Here is a 23,373-nt window from a genome sequence, read left to right on the forward strand (position 1 = left end):
CTGTTAGCATTTAGTTCCTGTTTAATCACAGGAATATCCAGTCAGGAGCTGAAAAGGAATTCAAACCGAACACCGGCTTCGGGACAATCAGAATACTTTGTCACAGACAAGGCACTGGAAGGCTGGAAGGTAGATCACACCGGTTGCGGGAGAGCAGGTAGGCGGTGACATGGAAATGTCTGCAGTGTGCGGGACCAGACTATTTCCACGCATCCACAATTAATGTCCCTCTATTTATTTGTGAAAAGTGCTACTGAGAGTGGACAAGTTCCATCCCGGTCAGAGCAATCTGAAGCTTTAACTGTCTGACACCTTGGTTCGGGATGCCTTGAACCTTATACTTCCATCAGTCTCTGTGGCGCAATGGGTCAGCGCGTTTGGCTGTTAACCGAAAGGTTGGTGGTTCGAGCCCACCCAGGGACGAAGTGTTTAACTGTTTTTCCCCGAGTATTCGGTGCCGCACAGTCCCAGGTTGTCATTGTGCGTTTTGGCTGCACGAATCTGTTCCGCAAATGTTGCCAGCTGTGCTATTATCCAATTAGTTCCCACTCTAATATTTTATGAGCATTCAGTTCAAGTAAAACGATAACAATTTTTTACATGGATCATGTTCCTCCATCCAGTCCACTCGAAATAAATTATGTTATTGGGTTTAAAGAAACTGGTGGAAATTGATTCTATTGATACATAGAAAGAACTGGAACTACGGTCTCAAGTGCTCCTCCTATCAAGAATCGGCACACACACAATCAATGGTTTTACAACTGAGTCATAAACACTTACAATTTTAAACCATTCTCATACAGCGTGTAAATGAGATAGGGATAAAACTTCATCACATGTAAATAGAAAATGAATGATTAAAGATACCACTGTTCCTCAGTAATGATATTATTATTTATTTCATTCTGAAGAAGGTTATCGGCTAATTAACGGTGATTAAAAGAATTCTTACTTTTGCACGTTGGCTGCATGTCGTCAATTTTATTAGGTTTTGAATTTAAAAATTGTGTTATAAAATTTATCGCCGAGACCTGGAATCAAAGCTGTTTTTCGGTGGCATAAGAAGTGGTTTTACCCAATCATTTAAAGATGATTTCAAAGAATCACGTAGCCTTAAATTCACATCATGGTTACGATTTGTTTCGGTGTGAAACAAGTGGATTTAGAAGGACAATAATGTTAAATACAGAGTAAAGCTACCACTACACAGTCACATCAAAGCCTCCCAGGCAGGTACAGTACGTGTTAGACACAGAGTAAAGCTTCCTCTACATTGTCCCATCAATCTCTCCCAGGACAGATCCAGCACGGGGTTAGATACAGAGTAAAGCTCCCTCTACACTGTCCCATCAATCTCTCCCAGGGCTGGTACAGCACGGGGTTAGATACAGAGTGAAGCTCCCTCTACACTGTCCCATCAATCTCTCCCAGGGCAGGTACAGCACGGGGTTAGATACAGAGTAAAGCTCCCTCTACACTGTCCCATCAATCTCTCCCAGGGCTGGTACAGCACGGGTTATGTTAGCACAAATCTTTTTCTGGAAGAATCACTCGACATTCGGGGTCGGTTCCAATCCCAAAATGGCCTTTATTACACAAGCGGGGAGAGAGCCTCTGGTCCAACTCCAGGCATTCCACTCCACCGAACAAAGAAATTCATCGATATTTATATGTTTTACAACAGTTCATTCCAATTACTTAGCCCATGTCAGCTGGACACAATCCAATCATAACGACTATAAATTGCAAATCGATTCCACTGGGCCAATGGAATTGGCCCCCAGGCACCAGGGGACTGTGTGATCACCTCATGTTTTAGCTGCGGCTTATTCATGGCCTCGTGAGATTCGCCAGATCCCCTTATCTCTACTGTCCTTGGGTTCTGTCTGCACCTAACCTCCTTATCGTTATACAGTCACAGGAATTTCTTTGTTCAGTATTCTGCTAGGACATCTTGTCTGTGGTTTGTTGATTAAGGACGTTCTGCTGAGCTCGCTCTTTCCAGTGTTCCTGTACATGGAACTGCAGTGTCATCAGCTACCCAAAAATGTATTCAAGCTAACTGTTAGCTGAATTCCCCTAGTGCTTTGCAGAATCCCAGGCAGCCATTTTGTATCTGGTTACCATTTTACACATACATATATGCATACATATATTCAGCAGGTGCCTTTGCCTTTGCCCTACAACAATCCCCCCTTTCGGTAATGGACTAATCCTAGTCTCCTTTAACCAACAACATAATTTGTTAATCGACTTTTATTTTTATGTACCAACCGGTACTTCCTGTCACAACGTGCTGGCCAGTCACGTGGTTCAGAAGTCCCAGTTGCTTAGATCAAATTGATATAGTTCAGATTCCCCTGTCCCTCTGCTGGACAAGTCACTTTATTTACTTGAGCCCTTGTTCTGATACTCCTTTGTCGTGCATAATGCCTGCAGGATCGACAGGCCATGACTCTCCATGTTAGTGCTAAGACTAGCCGTATCTCTACCAGTATGTGTGATATTATTCCAATCCAGGGGTGGATGTTTACGTTCATGCCCCTGTCTCAGACCCTCCTCCACCAACTCTGGTTCTGTAACTCTTGGTCAGTATCCTTCTCTAGTATTTCAATCTTTGTCTGTAGTTGGTGGTAGAGTCTGACACACTGGCCTACTCTGAGTCTTAGTCCCCTTAATACTGCAACTAAATGTGGGATAGGGGCCTGCTCTGGCTCGTCATAATCCTGCAGGTGATCGTGGAGCTTATCGATGGCGTTAATGGTTTTGGGCCTCGGTGTCTAACCTGGATAATGCGGGCTTGATATTATTGTGAGGTCGTTGGGCTGTGAAGCAAAAGTCTGGTTGCGAGATCTGGCATTGTAATCCATTGTACCGATATGAATGTGCCGTGGTAGAGACACAGTATTTCCCTTTGCCCCCGTAACCTGTTCTGGCAAAATGTGTGGGGGCAGGTACTATTTCCAATAGACATCCATCGGTTGGATTAAATCCACATTCGACTAGTTCTCCCTGTCCCACCGGGTGAGGGCACACCGTAATGTCACCCGTCTGCTTGCATCCCGTCAGGGAGATCCCGTTGAGTGTTGTCTCTGCGGACAGCAGGGGCTGCGGTCAGATAGTAATGGAGGGAGGTGTTTTCCCGTATGATCCCGATATTCTACAGTTGATAAAGGGGAAACGGTCCTGAATCTTGTGTGACTATAGGTATCATCAGGGCTATTCCCACTCCGGCAGCTTTGCTCATTCGGCAGTTTGGGATCACTGGGCATACTCTGGTTAGTCCCTTCAGAGTGCAATTACCCAGTGTCCCCTTCAGTTTGGCCAACTGAGCCAGATGTGGGCTGTCTATCCAGTCTGGATATGATCGTGGTTGTGCCGTATCTGTCCCACCATCCATAGGCCATAAGCGTGACAGAGTTGTCCCTGTCTCAGTTTTGCGGTATCTTCTCTCTCTCTGTCGAAAAGGTGATTGATTGTTTTTGTCTGAGCTTCCAGGACCGAGAGGCCATCCAATTGGATTTCTGCACCTCTCTTCCAAGTTCGGATTGACCTTCCTGAGTCTGCTCTGCCGTTCTAATAATCCCTTCATCACCCCTTTAAGCTGCTCCACCCTTTCATTTAGCCTTTGTATGTCCAGTGAGTTTACTATGGAGGTTCCGGCATTAAAACCGGTCGCAACATCATTAACTATTTCCCTCTTAGTCCTATGAACTGGCTCCTGTCCTCGGAATCTACTGGCACCCATGGTATCGGCACCCTGCTGCATTACAACTTTACTTAATACATTACACATATTTCTTGCCTGTTCTGTACAATATTCCGGCATCTGTATACCTGAGGTATTGATCAGGACAGGCACAATTTCATGCTTCACATTATCATACAATAGTTCACCCTCGTTGGACAGCACAATCTCATTTTCCGGTCCCCTTGCAATTGTTGGACATGACAATTCCATGGGGAGTGTGATGGTTCTTATGGGGCGTGGTGTCGGAGGGGGTGAGAAGCATACATACAACGATATTGCGGCAGCCTCTACCTCCTCATAGTATCCACACAGCCCCACCCCCTCTTTGTGAGTGATTAACGGTTGTGGCTGGGCAGGAGGCTCGCAAATTATTCCAAAGGTACATTCATCCGGCCCCCCCTGGCCTCCCTTCGTCTAATGCAACTGCTTCTTGTACCCGTGGAGCATCGCACACATACTCTATTCTTATCCGGATTCATTTGCAGCCACGCGTTAAAATAAGTTCTGTCCTTGCTCCAGTCCTTGACTTTTGGAATGCATATTTCATCAGTAAAAGTAAACAAAACCCTATAGTTGATACAGTTGTGTCTTTCTTGCGTGTGCTGCATCTCTCGGAGTCCGTCTGTATTATCCAGTGCTTGTGTGGGCCTCAAGGTTCCCAATCTCATGAGTCCCCAGAGTCGAAGTCACCACTGCGGTCCCATCTCGGTGATGGTTTTATCTGCAAATTTTAAACAGATAGCCTGGTCGTCACCAGGTGTTAGGTTCTGGTCTACTTGTGTCGCGGTCACTCTGTGGAATCGGAGGTAAGGGTTTGGTTATCCATATTCTTTATAGTCGTGCCATCTCGATCACTTCATGTCCCTGTCTGGGCTGCCGTCGGTTTTGTATTTGAGCCTGCTGTGCTCGAGCCTGCACGATGACCCATCTAAATATTATCCAAACTCTAATCAACACCAATGCCACCACTATTCCTCCAAACATCGCAGTCTGGTTTACTGTTAGAATGGGTTTGTGGTCTACACCGACCCACCGTGGGATACATTGGCTCGATTGCCACAGGTGATGGAGCTTTGGCTGCACACTGCACTATCCGTCTGGTCCTGTTTTTTAAAATCTCTTCCAGCTTATTTATCCATCGCTTTTAACTCTTGACCAGCTAGTTCTGTTTTATTTTTATTCTGACTATCCCACCATTTCCACTGTCTGTCAGGTGAGTCTTCTTTATTTTAGTAAGAAATTCAAATTAGTAAGGTCCAGTGTAAAACAGATGTCAATGGAAAGGGTTAACTCCTTTACAGGTTTGTAAGAAGGCCTTGATGTCATTACGTGACTTCGCGTAATCATCCAAATCTTTGTGCCTTCAAAACTTGCTTAGAAATTAGGAATCCGTTAAAACAGCAGAAATCATTCGTAAAGTGGTCACAATAAAAATCTTCTCATCGGGAAAGACAGCATTTTAGATTAAACTCCAATTTTTTTGCTTAACATCTAATTCAAGTACTTGCCAAAGATTTTTGTTGAAATAAGAACACACATTTTTAATAGCTATTTTGTTTTTAATGAAATCCAATGTTCACACAAGCTGTTAACATGCCAACATTTCGGGGTTTTTTTAACAGTCCCGTTCAATGGGCAAATCTTGTGTTTTATTTCTCTCTCTGCTGAGTTCGCATAGCTTAGATCTTTTCTCCTTGTTATTTTCAAAACCCTCCTGCTTGTTTAGACTGTTCGGGACTTTTCTTGATTAATAACGTCTATTCTGGAAATCTTTTCAAACTGCAGTGAAACTTTCTCGTAATTTAAAATCATTATCAATGGAGAGAGTCTTTTACCTCCTCCAAATCTTTTTTCCTTTTCCCAATTAAACCAATATCTTTTTCACAGCCAATATCAACTAGTATTAAATAAGTTATAGAAACATAGAAACATAGAAAAATAGGTGCAGCAGTAGGCCATTCGGCCTTTCTAGTCTGCACTGCCATTCAATGAGTTCATGGCTGAACATGCAACTTCAGTACCCCCTTCCTGCTTTCTCGCCATACCCCTTGAACCCCCTAGTAGTAAGGACTTCATCTAACTCCTTTTTGAATATATTTAGTGAATTCGCCTCAACAACTTTCTGTGGTAGAGAATTCCACAGCTTCACCACTCTCTGGGTGAAGAAGTTTCTCCTCATCTCGGTCCTAAATGACTTACCCCTTATCCTTAGACTGTGACCCCTGGTTCTGGACTTCCCCAACATTGGGAACATTCTTCCTGCATCTAACCTGTCTAAACCCGTCAGAATTTTAAACGTTTCTATGAGGTCCCCTCTCATTCTTCTGAACTCCAGTGAATACAAGCCCAGTTGATCCAGTCTTTCTTGATAGGTCAGTCCCGCCATCCCGGGAATCAGTCTGGTGAACCTTCGCTGCACTCCCTCAATAGCAAGAATGTCCTTCCTCAAGTTCGGAGACCAAAACTGTACACAATACTCCAGGTATGGCCTCAACTGCACAACTGTACAACTGCAGCAACACCTCCCTGCCCCTGTACTCAAATCCCCTCGCTATGAAGGCCAACATTCCATTTGCTTTCTTAACCACCTGCTGTACCTGCATGCCAACCTTCAATGGCTGATGTACCATGACACCCAGGTCTCGTTGCACCTCTCCTTTTCCTAATCTGTCACCATTCAGATAATAGTCTGTCTCTGTTTTTGCCACCAAAGTGGATAGCCTCACATTTATCCACATTATACTTCATCTGCCATGCATTTGCCCACTCATCTAACCTATCCAAGTCACTCTGCAGCCTCATAGCATCCTCCTCGCAGCTCACACTGCCACCCAACTTAGTGTCATCCGCAAATTTGGAGATACTACATTTAATCCCCTCGTCTAAATCATTAATGTATAGTGTAAACAGCTGGTGCCCCAGCACAGAACCTTGAGGTACCCCACTAGTCACTGCCTGCCATTCTGAAAAGTGCCCAATTACTCCTACTCTTTGCTTCCTGTCTGACAACCAGTTCTCAATTCATGTCAGCACACTACACCCAATCCCATGTGCTTTAACTTTGCACATTAATCTCTTGTGTGGGACCTTGTCGAAAGCCTTCTGAAAGTCCAAATATACCACATTAACTGGTTCTCCCTTGTCCACTCTACTGGAAACATCCTCAAAAAATTCCAGAAAATTTTTCAAGCATGATTTCCCTTTCACAAATCCATGCTGACTTGGACCTATCATGTCACCTCTTTCCAAATGCGCTGCTATGACATCCTTAATAATTGATTCCATCATTTTACCCACTACTGAGGTCAGGCTGACCGGTCTATAATTCCCTGTTTTTTCTCTCCCTCCTTTTTTAAAAAGTGGGGTTACATTGGCTACACTCCACTCGATAGGGATTGATCCAGAGTCAATGGAATGTTGGAAAATGACTGTCAATGCATCCGCTATTTCCAAGGCCACCTCCTTAAGTACTCTGGGATGCAGTCCATCAGGCCCTGGGGATTTATGGGCCTTCAATTCCATCAATTTCCCCAACACAATTTCCCGACTAATAAGGATTTCCCTCAGTTCCTCCTCCTTACTCGACCCTCTGACCCCTTTTATTGCTTTTTCCATCGCAAACACTTTTTTTTCAGCACTTATTTAGTACGTTACGTCTTTTTTTCCAAACCTTTTAGTTTTATTTTTTAAAAGAGATCAGATTTAACTTTTTGTTTTAAACGTATCGCATTTTGTTGTGCCTTTTCTTTACCAGTGGTACTTGAAACCTTCACAACAAAATTAACTCTTCACTGTTCCCATCCTAATTTCTGATCCCCTTTTGTAGAATTTGTATTTATTTTTGAATTACAAAATGTCAAATATGGTATTACTGGATTTTTTTGCCTAACTTCCGTTTTAGAAGCTGATCAAAAACTCTAATCTTTTGCTCTGTAACTTCAATTTTGTGGTCCTATATCTCATAAATTACATCTTTTTTAAGCTTCAGTTCCTGACGCAGTATGTGTACTTTTATTAAAAAGGCTGCCAAACCCAAGATTTTCCTATGCAACCAAAATGTTTATCAATGAGAATCACCTGAAAGATCTCAAAATCCCAATTCAAATATTGTACTGCCAATCTGTAATTTAAAAATCTCTTTCCTGAGCTAAAAGCTTTTGCGTCAAGGTTTTACACAAAGGAAAAATGGGAGCGTACTTCCCCAGCCTGCAGCTTCCAGAGACACAGGCTTTTTTTAAAGACATTACAGCTTCCCTTCTCCATTCTTTATCTCATTCCTAGACAGACGTTCACAAAAGTCTCTTTTCATTCAGCAAAGTTTATTGTTTGGCTGGCTCTATTCTTGGATCCATACTTCACTTAAGATCATCACTATCAGGTTTTTTTATGTCTTACATATTGATGAACCTCCTCTGTTAATTTTATGTGGGCTTGAAGAATCAAGACCACGGCTTTCTCACCTTTATCTTTCCTTTCCTTCTCCCACCATTCCCGTTGATTTGCTGGCGGGTCCTGGGGGTTCCATCCTGACTTAATCATCTTCTCAATTAGTTTCTTTTGTTTTTCCGCCAGGTGGCGGGTAAGGGACCCCTCTTGTCCCCACTCGAGATTACCTGATTTATTGGCCATTCCTGCGTAGAACTAGAACCGTTAGGAATCGACTCTCAGAGGTCCACATTCTTCCTAGTGTAACTTGTAGCAGACCGTCTCCTGGCTACTGTCAGGTCACAAGTTCTGCAATTACACAAACTTATACAATTCTTAAAACGCATTTAAGCAATTCCCGCAGTGCCCCATGCCTCCTTAACGACTACCTACCACCGTTTTTTCTGTCGGTCCGACCCTATTCACAGGTTTGGTTTGCTTTGGTCGCTGTGCACCGCCTGGTCTCCGGGATATATTTGCAAATCACACGACTGGGTCCGGGAGATGTCGCTCGGTATCACGATCCCACGGTCTAAGTGTGTGCCCTACGCCTACTTAGTTCCTGGCCGTCACGTGGGACAAAAGTCCTCTTAATTCAGGCTCAGGCTGGGCGTTTGAGATATTAGACCATCTCCTCGTGTCGGTCAACCGGCCTCCACCTTCCGCACCCTTTATAATTAAAAATTTTTGATACACACCCAGGTTTTTCCAAGGACTTCCAGCGACTCCGCGAAATCCTGTTCATGACGCCACTGTCAGCGCAAATGTTTTCATGGAAGAATCACTCGACACTCGGGGTCGGTTCCAATGCAAAAACGGGCTTTATTACGCCGGCAAGGAGAGAGCCTCTGGTCCAACTCCAGGCACTCTACTCTGCCGAACAAAAAAATTCATCGATATTTATATGTTTTACAATCGTTCATTCTAGTTACTCAGCCCACTTTGGCTGGACACAATCCAATCATAATGATTATAGATTACATATAGGTTTAAATGTGCCAAAAGAATTAACCCTGGTACATCAGGGGGCTGCATGATCAGTTCATGACAGTTGGGGGCTGATTCATATCCGTGTGATGTTTTCTAGACCTCCCTTATCTTCGTTAATCATTTGTTCCACCGGTGCCTAGCTCCTTATCTCCGTGGTTGCTAGGCACCCCATCTGGGGGGTCACTGACTTGACGACATTCCGTACTAGGTACCGCAGTGTTCTGTATACTATCTTGCCTCAAGTTGTTGATTCAAGACATTCCTGGTACCAGGCTCTGCAGGGTCAGCGCTCAGTCAGCAGTTTTAGCTAACTTGGCTTACCGAGTCCCCATCATGCTTCGCTAAGCCCCCTGGCAGCCATTTTATATTTGGCTAACATTTTAAACATACATACATTTATATATTCAGCAGGTGCCTTTGCCTTCCGACAACAGTGTCTTTAAATTTATTTATTTACCCTTTTTACCTGGTTGTTTCCTCTCTCTTTCAAACTCACTTTCGTTATTTTTGCTTTATAATTCCAGCATTACTTCCCTCCCTACTGAATCTATTCTCAGGTTCCCATCCCGCTGCCAAACTAGTTTAAACCCTCCCCAACAGCACGAGCAAACCCCCCCGCGAGGATATTGGTCCCGGCTCTGTTTAGGTGCAAATTGTCCGGTTTGTACACGTCCCACCTCGCCCAGAGGTGGTCCCGATGCCTTAGGAAACTAAAGCCCTCCTGCCTGCACCATCTCTCCAGCCACGTATTCACCTGCTCTATCCTCCTATTTCTGTACTCACTCGCTCGTGGCACCGAGTGTAATCCGGAGATTACTACCTTTGAGGTCCTGCTTTTTAATCTCTCTCCTAGCTCCCTAAACTCTGCCTGCAGGACTTCATCTCTCTTGCTACCCATCTCATTGGTCCTGATATGGACCACGATCTCTGGCTGTACACCCTCTCCCCCGAGAATGGAGGTGATGGTGTTCCCACGCGCCTGCTGCCCTTGTCCTTCTAGGCGGTAGAGGTCGCGGAATTGAGAGTAGCTGCTGAAGAAGCCTTGGTGAGTTGCTGCAGTGCATCTTGTAGATGGTACACACTGCAGCCACGGTGCACCGGTGGTGGAGGGAGTGAATGTTGGAGCTGGTGGGTGGGGTGCCCAATAAGTGGGCTGCTTTTTCCTGGATGGTGTCGAGCTTCTCGAGTATTGTTGGAACCGCACTCATCCAGGCAAGTGGAGAGTATTCCATCAGACTCCTGACTTGTGCCTTGTAGATGGTGGAAAGGCTTTGGGGAGTCAGGAGTTGAGACACTCACCGCAGAATACCCAGCCTCTGACCTGCTCTTGTTGCCACAGTATTTATGTGACTGGTCCAGTTAAGTTTCTGGTCACTGGTGACCCCCAGGATGTTGATGGTGGGGGATTCGGCGATGATAATGCCGTTGATAGCCGAGCCTGCTTAAGTTGCATGTTCCTGTCGCTAATTGCTAACAGGCGACTGTTGGCTCCGCCCCGTGGGTTTACCTCGAACTTCAAACCACGAAATCGGTTCTCCTGAATTCCAAGGTGTGTACGGAAATCAACCATCAAATGCCCTGTCATTAACCACAGGGGTGCCGGCAATTTTCTGATCACAAAGCGGTTTCAGTCCTTGTCCTTGTCCAGAAAATTGCAGAAGTGGAAATTCGGGAGTTTTTGACTTTGAAAGGAGAACATTGTTGTTTTGTGCAGCTCCGGTCAGAGAAATGTTTGTGAAAGGAACTTTTTGCAGAGAGAGGGATTGAGCATTTCAGCTTGTTGCTGAACACTTCTCTCTGGGCACTGAGCTAAACAGCAGCTTGCGAAGTGCAGTGGTGATCACGTTCGTCTCACATGTGAAAAGTCCGCAGTTTGATCACGGACAGAAACATTGTTGTTGAAACAAAAACATGTCTGCAATAAAATTGAACAAAAGCATTCCGGGGTACATTGACGCATGATGCAAACTACCTCAGGCCTGGGCCAAAACTCCCTGTACACTGAGCACAGGCTGAGGAAAACCCCAGGGAAGAGGATATCCCGGTCACTGGGACTTCCAGCTGCACTGAACAAATGCCCAGTCTGAAACTTTCCAGACTAATAACTTGGAACAAATACATCCAACAGTTAGGATGGCCGAGCGGTCGAAGGCACTGCTCAGGTCACAGTCTTCTCTGGAGGCATGGGTTTAAATCCCACTCCGAACATTCATTGTGTTTAATTTCAAAATCATTTGTTTTGACACCACTCTGAAGTGCTTTGGGACATCCATCTAACTTCATAAAATGACTCCACATCAATTACAAACGGTGATATCAAATTTACTTCACAAACCAGGAATCGATCCCAGGTGGCTGAAGCACGTTCCTTTCGCGACAGCCACCTGGGATCGATTCCTGGTTTGTGAAGGTGCCCTCTAAATATCTCGCACTGCTAATTTAAAAACACGGTTATAATTTGTTTCGGTGCAAAAAAGGCAGGCTCGAAGGGCCAAATGGTAGACTCCTGCTCCTGGTTCTTGTGTTCTTATGCAGATCACAGAACAAATGATTAAATTATCAACTCTCCCTCAGTTCGCATTCCTTTTATTGTGCAAAGAAGATCATGGGTTCATTAAAGATGTTTTCCCGTGAAAGCAACATAAAGTTTAAGGAAAATAATTCGCCCAAACCGAACCCACGACCCTGAGATTATGAATCTCATGCTCTACCGACTGAGCTCGCCGGGCTTCTCAACATCTACCCTGTCAATCCCCTTCAAAATATTATCCGTTTCAATGAGATCACCTCTCATTCTTCTAAACTCCAGAGAGTATCGGCATATTCTACACAATCTCTCACCATAGGACAGTCCTCTCATCCCAGGAATCAATCTGGTGTACCTCTGTTCTACCACCTCCAAGGCAAGTATATCCTTCCTCAGATAAGGAGAGCAAAACTGTGCGCAGTAGTCCAGGTGTGGTCTCCCCAGGGCCCTGTACAATTGTAGCAAGATTTCCTTACTCTTGTACTATGGGCTATATATTAGGTATTATGGGCCGAATAACCTGTTTTTCTGCTGATTCTACAGTTGTATAAAAAGTTATTAAAATTCGGCCGTCGCTCAGCAAACATATTTGTATTTCCTTCAGTGTGCAACGCATGTGGGTGGATTAATGATAATTGAAACAATTATTGTCACAGTCTCTCACAGACTTGAATTATTTTTGACAACTTCCTCTGTAAAAATGCTTTCCCTGACTAATGGACTAAGGTCACCACAGTTCAAGTACAATACCTTACCTCATGGAGTCATTACTAGAGTGCTTACAAACACAATAACTGATGACGAGAATACGAATTTCCACGCGACAATGGCTAACCTTGGCACGTTTGAACAATTCGCCGATGGGGAAGATTGGGAGGCCTTTGTGGAAAGGCTTGAACACTTCTTTATTGCGAACGACCTGGCGGGAGACGACCCGACCTCGCTGGCTGATAAGTGCTGAGCTATTCTGCTCAGCAGTTGAGGGCCCACCGTCTATGGCCTTGTCAGGGATTTGCTAGTCCCAGAGAAGACAACAAAATATATGTGGAGCTCATAACGCTGATACAGGAACAGCTCAAACCTAAAGAGAGCATCCTCACAGCTGGACACCAGTTCTATACCCACCGGTGGCCCGAAGGCCAAGAATCGCAAAATATGCTGCAAACCTGAGACGATTGGCTGCACCATGTGATTTTAGCGATCACCTCACCAAAGCACTAAGGGACATCTTTGTTATTGGAATCGGCCACGAGGGCCTTCTCCACAGGCTGCTCTCTGCGGACACCACGGTCACCCTACAGAAGGCAATTAACGTGAGCCAGGCATTCATGATCTCGGCCTGCATCTCCAAGTGGATGTCTCACCCCCAGGACTCTAACCCGGCAAGTACAGTGAACCGACTGGTGCCTTTTAGAGGCAGGGCTGCTGCTAGCAGTCTCTCTCAGGGAAGAGAGAAGATAACCCTGAGTCCCGCAATCCTGAGTCCACCACATGGGGCCAACCGGCCAACCCCATGCTGGCGCTGTGGAGGAAATCACAGGGCCCACCAGTGCCGCTATAAAGACTATACTTGCAAAGGCTGTAACATGAAGGGCCACCTCCAGCGAATATGCAAGATAAATCGTACTCACCGAGTCGATGAAGAGTTGGCCGATCATCCGGAGTCCAGCGACAATGAGGTGTACGGAGTGTTTACCTGCACCACGGAGAGTTCCCCGTTGAAAATGGAAGTTGAAATCAACTATGTTCCAGTCACGATTGAGGTGGACACAGGGACTAGCCAGTCACTGATGAATCAGGTGGCCTTTGAGAAACTTGGGGACAATCCAATCGAACGACCTAAAATGATCCCGATCGAAGTGAAACTGCTCACCTACAAAAACGATACATCCCAGTCGTTGGCAGTGTGGATGTCCAGGTGTCCCATGGCGGCGAGATGCACAGGTTACCTTTGCGGATCATTGCTGGTGATAGTCCAAAGCTATTAGGACGAAGGTGGATGAAAAAGATCACTTGGAGCTGGGAAAAGCTCCAACCTCCAGCGATCGACGTCCTCCGCGGCCCCGAAGTTGGATCCAGCACAACACCTGAAAAATCAACCGCCCAACTCGACTGTGAGGCGACGACACAGACCGCTCAACCCAACGGCGAGATGATCCAGCCCAAACAACCAGACCTCACCTTCCAGGCTCCAGTGGCAGGATCCAGAGAAGAAAATTCACGCAGAAGGTAACTTCCCGGCTTCCGTGGCAGAACCTGGGGAGAAAAGGATCACCGCAGCCTACCCCATGGAGAGAAAGAAGATGGCGTCCAAACCACGAGGTGAAGCGCCTGAAGTAAAGATGGCGGCAGCCAGACCAAAAGGGAGCAACACGTGATGCCGAGTGGCGAACCGGATTGGGGTAAAGTTTGCAAGACCCTCTAAAAGGGGACCGGCAACCCATCACAATTAAAGGGACAGTTCCACTCTTGAGTGGGCAAATGAATGGCAGATGAAGTATAATGTGGATAAATGTGAGGTTATCCACTTTGGTGGTAAAGACAGAGAGACAGACTATTATCTGAATGGTGACAGATTAGGAAAAGGGGTGGTGCAACGAGACCTGGGTGTCATGGTACATCAGTCATTGAAGGTTGGCATGCAGGTACTGCAGGCGGTTAAGAAAGCAAATGGCATGTTGGCCTTCAGAGCGAGGGTATTTGAGTACAGGGGCAGGGAGTGTTGCTACAGTTGTATAGGGCCTTGGTGAGGCCACACCTGGAGTATTGTGTACAGTTTTGGTCTCCTAACTTGAGGAAGGATATTCTTGCTATTGAGGGAGTGCAGCGAAGGTTCACCAGACTGATTCCCGGGATGGTGGGACTGACTTATCAAGAAAGACTGGATCAACTGGGCTTGTATTCACTGGAATTCAGAAGAATGAGAGGGGACCTCATAGAAACGTTTAAAATTGTGATGGGTTTTGACAAGTTGGATGCAGGAAGAATGTTCCCAATGTTGGGGAAGTCTAGAATCAGGGGTCACAGTCTAAGGATATGGGGTAAGCCATTTAGGACCGAGATGAGGAGATACTTCTTCACCCAGAGAGTGGTGAACCTGTGGAATTCTCTACCACAGAAAGTAGTTGAGGCCAATTCACTAAATATATTCAAAAGGGAGAAGATGAAGTCCTTACTACTAGGGGGATCAAGGGGTATGGCAAAAAAGCAGGAAGGGGGTACTGAATTTGCATGTTCAGCCATGAACTCATTGAATGACGTTGCAGGCTAGAAGGGCCGAATGGACTACTGCTGCACCTATTTTCTATGTTTCTATGTTTCTATGTTTATACAGCGATGATGGTGATACAAATGTAAAAGATGTAACTGACAATTTCAAGTTGGTAAATGTAACTAATCATGATAAGTCGGGCACTTGCGATCAGAACCAATGTATTGTGAGAGTAAACGAAGTGATGAAGTGCGATTTGCATGTCTGCCGACAAAACCAAGGGCAACCTCCCGTCAGCACCCAGGTGCAGCGATCATGTAGCCTGCCCCTCCGGGACCAATGTTATACCCCAGGGAGTGTGGCCACACACAGAGGGAGCATACCAGCTGCAGGGCCAGAGATCAGCGGACGTCAAAGTCACCACTACCGGTACCCTGCCCCCGTTCGGCTCTACCTCTCTGGCCACCAGGGCCAGTACTGGGAGTGAGCGGATAGCACCCTCCTGACCTCCCAACAGGAACTGAGATGACCAGGCTCCCACTATCACCAAAGAGCAGCAGGGAGACACCGCAGCCCTCAAAGGAGCACAGGGAGGCCACACACTCCTGTGGCTCTGCCCATCACTAGGCAATGGCAAAGGCTCTGAGACTCAGCCAGGTGAGCGATCTGAGCCCACCCAGCTGGCAGGGGACACAGCGCCACCATCAGACAACCTGGACGCAGTCTGGTTACTCTGGAACTAGTGTCCTCACCCACCTGCACCTACACAACCTACGGGCAAGACTGTGATACCACGTATGTACCTTACCTGTAAAATGTACTTGTTCCACTACTACAGAACCCAAACAGTGATGTAACTAATCCGATGTTTTTTTGTTCTTTCTGTCTGTACAGGTCTGCACATGCAGGTGTTGAGCCACACACATGGTCTATGTATGGGGGGGGAATGGATGTATGTAGCCATGGACACACATGGATCACACCCAGAACCCACTCAACCCCCACTGCAACCTTCAACCATCCACTGCTGAACATTTCCCAATGTCGTGGTAATAAGGACTTGGGGGTCCACAGGGAGAGAACCAAGCCAAAGCATAGACAAGGTGCAACGACTTTGGGCACTCAAGTCTCGGGCCAGAGCACACAATGAAAAGGCCAGTGACACAAGACTAAGGGGAGAGTGATGTTGTGTCTGTATAATATAAGTATACTCCCTGTACACTCAATGTACAGTTACATAAGACTACTGGATGTACCTTCACACTGTATACACGATGCCTGTACCACCAGAGGGTGCAACTGGTGGAGACCTCGGGGTCACCGGTACACGACAGGTAACCAGGTATAAAACGGAGCTCACCATACTGTACCCTCACTCAGGAGCTGCAATAAATGGACTAAGGTCACCACAGTTCAAGTACAATACCTTGCCTCATGGAGTCATTACTTGAGTGCTTACAGACACAATAGAAAGAGATTAAACATGAAATGGTAGGACATTGAGAATTGTAGAGGAACAAAGCGACCTGGGAGTGCATGTCCACAGATCCCTTAAGGTAGCAGGCAAGGTGGATTAGCTGGTTAAGAAGACATAATGAATGCTGGCCTTTATTAGCTGAGGCATAGAATAAGAGAGCAGGTGGGTTATGCTTGAATATAAAACACTGGTTAGGCCACAGCTGGAGTACTGCGTGCAGTTCTCGTCACCACTTTACAGGAAGAAGACTGTGATTGCACTGGAGACTTACAGAGGAGATTTCGAGGATGTTATCGGGAGTGGAGAATCTTAGCTATGAGAACAGATTGGATCGGCTGGGTTTGTTTTTCTTGGAACAAAGTGGGCTGAGGGGAGGCATCATTGAAGTGTATACAATTATGAGGGGCCGTGATATATTGGATAGAATGGGCCCATTTCCCATAGCAGAGGGGTCAACAACCATGGGGCAGAAATTTAAAGTCTTGGTAGAAGGTGTAGAGGGGATTTGAGGCGAAATTTCTTCACGCAGAGGTTTGTGGGGGTCTGGAACTCACTGCCTGAAAGGGTGATAGAGGCAGAAATGCTCACCACATTTAAAAAGTGCTTGGATGTGCATCTGAAGTGCTGTAACCTGCAGGGTTATGGACCGAGAGCTGGAAAGTGGGATTAGGCTGGAGAGCCTGTTATTGGCCGGCACGGTCACAATGGGCCGAAATGGCCTCCTTCCGTGCTGTAAACTTCTGATTATATAATTCTATGAAAAATAATCATCCAACGTGGGGCTCGTTTTAGAATCTCATGATCTCCTGACTGAGTTTGCTGGGCTTCTGCAAAATACACCTTTTTGTCGTTGATTACAGCCAGGTGCCTTTTGGCTCCGCCCCAGATGTTTAAACTTGCTGTCGAGGAACTGCCAGGATCTTCTTGAATGGTGGACCAGACTTGAGGGGCTGAATGGCCTACTCCGGCCCCTAATCCTTACATGTTTATGATCTTATGACCTTTCACAGGAGAACAAACTCGCCCCTGAGCACGAGTAGAAAGTTCCAGAAAATATTCCCACCCGGTGAGCTTTCACGTCTGAGGCGAACGTGTTAACCGCAAAACTGGGGAAACTTCTCCGCTTTCAGCACCTGGTCAGACAGAAATGTGAAGCGAGCAGGTGAACTGCTGAATCCCACTTTTAAGGAGTTGGTCGTGGTGTCAAACAATGAGTTTTGCTCAATGACGAGAATGAAGAAGTGGGATTTGAACCCACGCTTCCAGAAAAAAAACTACAAACTGACCACAGCACCTGAGACCGCTCTGCCATCCTGACTATTTAATGCTGTATGTGGCCATCTGCAGGTTGATTTTGAACTTTTGTGTCCTGCCACATGAAATAAATGAGGGCAGCAGGCGTATCTCCGTCTGACACCGGGGAACCAGTGAGACAGACCTTGGAGCAAGGGTCTGGGAATTGCCAAACAGCAAAGAAAATAATAATTCCCGAATTACCCTGAAGAACAGTGACCTCGACGTGATCTGGGGTCAGACACGCTACCGTTGCGCCACGAGGTCGATACAGCACATCGGAAATGTTTGACTATCTGAAGGTTTCACAATGCAAGGGGCTTTAAAATCCCCGCCCATTCCCACCGGGTGTCAGAAGCAGTGCTCACCTGCCAGTCACCGTATGTTTATTTGTTAAACTTTTGTGTTGCTTTCACGGGATTGCATCATTAATTAATCTGTCACCTTCTTTTGCACAATGAAAGAAATGCTAACTGAGGCAGAGTCGATACTCCAACCATTTTTTTCTGTGCTTTGCATAGAAACATAGAAACATAGAAAACAGGTGCAGGATTAGGCCATTCGGCCCTTAGAGCCTGCACCACCATTCAATATGATCATGGTTGATCATGCACCTCAGTACCCCTTTCCTGCTTTCTCCCCATACCTTTGATACCTTTAGCCGTAATTGCCACATTTAACTCCCTTTTGAATATATCTAACGAACTGGCCTCAACAACTTTCTGTGGTAGAGAATTCCACAGGTTCAGAATTCTCTGAGTGAAGAAGTTTCTCCTCATCTCGGTCCTAAATGGCTTACCCCTTTTCCTTACACTGTGACTCCTGGTTCTGGACTTCCCCAACATCGGGAACATACTTCCTGCATCTAACCTGTCCAATCCCGTCAGAATTTTATGTTTCCATGTAATCCCCTCTCATTCTTCTAAATTCCAGTGAATATAAGTCTAGTTGATCCAGTCTTTCTTTACATGTCAGTCCTGCCCTCCCGGGAATCAGTCTGGTGAACCTTCGCTGCACTCCCTCAATAGCAAGAACGTTCTTCCTCAGATTTGGAGACCAAAACTGTACACAATATTCAAGGTGTGGCCTCACCAAGGCCTGCGTCCGCGCACATACGGAGGCTGAACTCCAGGACATCGTCGACGTATTTACTGAGGCCTTTGAAAGCATGGGCCTTACTTTAAACATCCGTAAGACAAAGTTCCTCCACCAGCCTGTCCTCACCGCACAGCACTACCCCCCAGTCATCAAGATCCATGGCGCGGCCCTGGACACCATGGACCACTTCCCATATCTCGGGAGCCTCCTATCAACAAGTGCAGGCATCGACGACGAGATTCAACACGGCCTCCATGCGCAAGTGCAGCCTTCGGCCGCTTGAGGAAAAGAGTGTTTGAAGACCAGGCCCTCAAAACTGCCACCAAGCTCATAGTCTACAGGGCTGTAGTAATACCTGCCCTCCTGTAATGCTCAGAGACATGGACCATGTACAGTAGACACCTCAAGTTGCTGAAGAAATATCACCAACGATGTCTCCGCAAGATCCAACAAATCCCCTGGGAGGACAGACGCACCAACATCAACTACCTTATTCAGGCTAACATCCCCAGCTTTGAAGCACTGACCACACTCGATCAGCTCCGCTGGGCAGGCCACATTGTCCTCTTGCCAGACAAGAGACTCCCAAAGCAAGTGCTCTACTCGGAGCTCCGTCATGGCAAACGAGCCAAAGGTGGGCAGCAGAAACTCTAAAAGGACACAATCAAAGCCTCCCTGATAAAGTGCAACATCCCCACTGACACTCAGGAGTCCCTGACCCAAGACCACCCTAAGTGGAGGAAGTGCATCCGAAAGGGCGCTGAGCACCTCGAGTCTCATCGCCGAGTGCATGCAGAAATCAAGTGTAGACAGCAGAAAGAGCGTTCGGCAAACCTGTCCCACCCATCCCTTCCCTCAACGACTATCTGTCCCACCTGTGATAGGGTCTGTGGCGCTAGTATTGGAATGTTCAGCCACCAAAGAACTCATTTCCGGAGTGGAAGCAAGTCTTCCTCGATTCCGAGGGACTGCCTATGTAGATTCCAAAATTCGTGGAAACCCCCCAGTGTTTGGACTCACTGAAAAGGAAATTCGATTTGGGATGAGTAAACATAAAGTTTGGGATTCTAAAAAGCATATGGAAGAAATCTACAATTCTTAATCAAGTTTGGGATTTTAAAAGACATGTTTGGGCCTGTGGGGAAAAGCTGCAGTGACAGAGGGGTGGGATTTAGAGTTTGGATATTGTAGCTAATCAGTTTGTCTGGCGGAGCTGTTTAACCGTAGTCAGGCTCCCAGAAAACATTAGCATTTAAACAATCGATCACGGAAGAAACATTATCCACCCCACCCACAGGACCCAAATATCACATCCATATTCCAACACCTTTTCAACATGTATAGAAATATTTGGCTCAGCCCAGACTTCCTGAAGCCAAAGCAGTGCTATTACAATGGACAAGAGTTCATCAGTTCATAAATAAGGAGTATCACTATCCCAAAGTCTATCAACACCAGATTAAAACATTTAATCAAGTCTCAGTTAGCTAGTCCGCCAAAACTTATACAAAGAAGACCACTTAAATCAATGGGCAGCAAAACTTAAACAAAAGAAACGTTAGATTTGGCACGAAGATTAAGCAGCCTCTCAGAGTATAACTGGGGGCCTATCGTACCAAGAGCAACCTATTTTTCTGACCATTACTTTGGAACAACAAGATCAAGATCGAGAGCACACGGCAAGAAAACACAGGAAGAGACATCACGACATCAGAGAAAAGAACTTCAAAAAACCAATCAGTGGAACACAATACCAACTGACTTGGTAACAGGCATCAACCGGACCACCGCGACTGACGGACCCAATCAGGAAAATCAACCACTAGAAAACCGGCGTCCGCGCAAGTGTTCCACTCTACAATTTGTGCCTCGACTGTCCAGCTGGTAAAAATTACCGAAACAACTTAAAACCCTATTGATGACAAAGGATACCGGCTTCGGGACAATCAGAATACTTCGTCACAGACAAGGCACCGGAAGGCTGGAAGGTAGATCACACCGGTTGTGGGAGAGCTGGTTGGTGGTGACATGGAAGTGTCTGCAGTGTGCAGGACCAGACTGCTTCCACAGATCCACAATGAATGTCCCACCCTTTATTTGGGAAAAGTACAACTGAGAGTGAACAAGTTCCATCCCGGTCAGAGCAATCTGAAGCTTTAACTGAGTGACACCCTGGTTTGGGATTGTAATGTCTGTAAGCATGTAATGCTTGTAGCGCCACACTGTGGATGTGGACGTATTGTGTACTGCAACTGTAAAGTTAATCATAAAACAGAACAGGCTCTTTCCGGAGAGTTCCGAGAGAGCAGCCTGCATGTTAGGAAGCTGTGTGTGCTGTGCTATGTGAAGATATCACAGGGATGTCTTGCAATATGTGCATCTATCAGTCTCTGTGGTGCAATGGATTAGTGCGTTCAGCTATTAACTGCAAGGTTGGTGGATCGTAGCCCATTCAGGGATAAAGCCTTTAATTGTTTTTCCCTGAGGATTCTGTGCCGTGCAGTTCCAGGTTGTCATTGTGCGTTTTGGCTGCACCAATATATTCCGCAATCATTGCCAGCTGTGCTGTTATCAAGTTATATCAACTGTTACTTGCATTTTCGCGTGGTTGTTCGTTGTCTCGTCGCCAATTGATACGCTTATAATAAAGAACAATGAGTAAGTGTGACATTAGCTCCTTTAATAAGACTCCAGTGTGCTTATATATACCAATGGATGCTGGGAACCCTTGGGACTCCAACAGGTAGGCCCTCTGGTGGTGGTATGATACAGGTGGCCAAAGGTGAAATACATAACACATGGTGTGTACGGAAATCAACATCAAAAGTCCTGTCATTAGCCACAGGGGTTTCCGGCAATTTTCTGATCGCAAAGCGCTTTCAGTCCTTGTCCTTAACATTGCAGATGTGGAAATTGGGGAGTTTAATGACTTTGAAAGGAGAACATTGTTGTTTGGTGCAGTTCCGGTCAGAGAAATGTTTGTGGAAGGAACTTTTTGCAGAGAGAGGGATTGAGCATTTCTGCTTGTTGCTGAACACTTCTCTCTGGGCACTGAGCTAAGCAGCAGTTTCCGTAGTGTAGCGGTTATCATGTTTGCCTCACACGCGAAAGGTCTCTGTTGCGAGCCTGGGCGGAAACATTATTTGTGAAGCAAAAACTTGTCTGCAATAAAATTGAACAAAAGCAGTCCAGGGTACATTGTCGCATGAGCAATGAACATTGTAAAACTAATCTACTCAAATACAGAGTGTGTAAAATCAGATCGGGGATAAAACTTCATCAAGGGTTAAAGTTTCACTCATTATTAAAGTTCAGTTATTGTAATTTCGATTGTGCTTGTTCGTATTTCTTTCATTCTGTGAAACAACACTATCGGTTTATACCATCAGATCTAAGTTGCATTTGAAACCCACAAACAGCTCATTAATTATTCGCTCTTCCCCAGTTCCAGAGCTCAGAGTGTTATTGTTCATCCCTGGGATATAAGCTACCTCCAACCCGGGCCAAACCTCCCTGTGCACCGATCACAGACTCAGGAAAACCCCGGGGGAGAGGATATCCCGATCACTGGGCCTTCCAGCAACACTGAACAAGCGCCCGGTCCGAAACTTTCCTGAGTAATAACTTGTAACGGCAGCATCAAACAGTCAGGATGGCCGAGCGGTCTAAGGTGCTGCGTTCAGGTCGCAGTCTCCTCTGGAGGCGTGGGTTCAAATCCCACTCCTGACATTCAGTGTTTTAAATTGCAAACTCATTTGTTTTGACGCCACTCTGAAGTGCTTTGGGACATCCATCTGACGTAATAAAATTACTCCACTTCAATTGCAAGCGGTGATATCAAATATACTTCCCAAACCGGGAAACGATCCCGGGTGGCTGTTGCGAAAGGAATGGGTTTGTGAAGCATTGAAAGGTGCCCTGTAAATATCTCGCACTGCTAATTTAAACTCACGGTTATAATTTGTTTCAGTGCAAAAGAAGGCAGGCTCGAAGGGCCAAATGGCCGACTCCTGCTCCTGGTTCTTGTGTTCTTATGCAGAGCACAGAACAGATGATTAAATTATCAACTCTCCGTCAGTTCGTATTTCTTTCATTGTGCAAAAGAAGATAATGTGTTCATCAATGATGTTTTCCTGTGAAAGCAACATAAATTTTAAGGAACTGAAATCGACGAACATGGGGCTCAAACCCATGATCCTGAGATTAAGAGTCTCATGCTCTACCGACTGAGCTAGCCAGGCTTCTCAACATCTACCCTGTCAATCGCCTTCAGAATATTGTCCGTTTCAACGAGATCACCTCCGATTCTTCGAAACCCAAGAGAGAATCGGCATATTCTACACAATCTCTCAACATAGGACAGCCCTCTCATCCCAGGAATCAATCTGTTGAACCTCTGTTGCACCACCTCCAAGGCAAGTGCGTCCTTCCTCAGATAAGTACTATGGGCGAATATCCTGTTTTTCTGCTGATTCTACTTCCTCCTCCTTTGATAGTCCTTCTCTGTACATTCTGTATTCTGCTTGGTTCTCTACTGAAATATGAGCCTGAAGTTTCTCACAAGCTTCCGTTTTTGTGTTTTAGTTGATCTTCATTCA

The 23,373-nt window shown here is 45.9% G+C and overlaps 3 non-coding genes across 3 annotated transcripts; 2 read left to right on the forward strand and 1 right to left on the reverse strand.

Moving 5' to 3' along the window:
* The first annotated feature begins 349 nt into the window (after positions 1-349).
* trnan-guu (transfer RNA asparagine (anticodon GUU)) lies at positions 350-423 on the forward strand. The gene has a single exon. It is a non-coding gene; the product is annotated as a tRNA-Asn (tRNA).
* A 21,998-nt stretch (positions 424-22,421) lies between these two features.
* On the forward strand, positions 22,422-22,504 carry trnal-cag (transfer RNA leucine (anticodon CAG)). The gene has a single exon. It is a non-coding gene; the product is annotated as a tRNA-Leu (tRNA).
* Positions 22,505-22,943: 439 nt separating this feature from the next.
* Positions 22,944-23,016, reverse strand: trnak-cuu (transfer RNA lysine (anticodon CUU)). The gene has a single exon. It is a non-coding gene; the product is annotated as a tRNA-Lys (tRNA).
* Between the last annotated feature and the right edge of the window lie 357 nt (positions 23,017-23,373).

The sequence above is a fragment of the Pristiophorus japonicus genome, unplaced genomic scaffold (assembly GCF_044704955.1).
Source record: "Pristiophorus japonicus isolate sPriJap1 unplaced genomic scaffold, sPriJap1.hap1 HAP1_SCAFFOLD_504, whole genome shotgun sequence".
Classification (NCBI taxonomy): Eukaryota; Metazoa; Chordata; class Chondrichthyes; family Pristiophoridae; genus Pristiophorus; species Pristiophorus japonicus.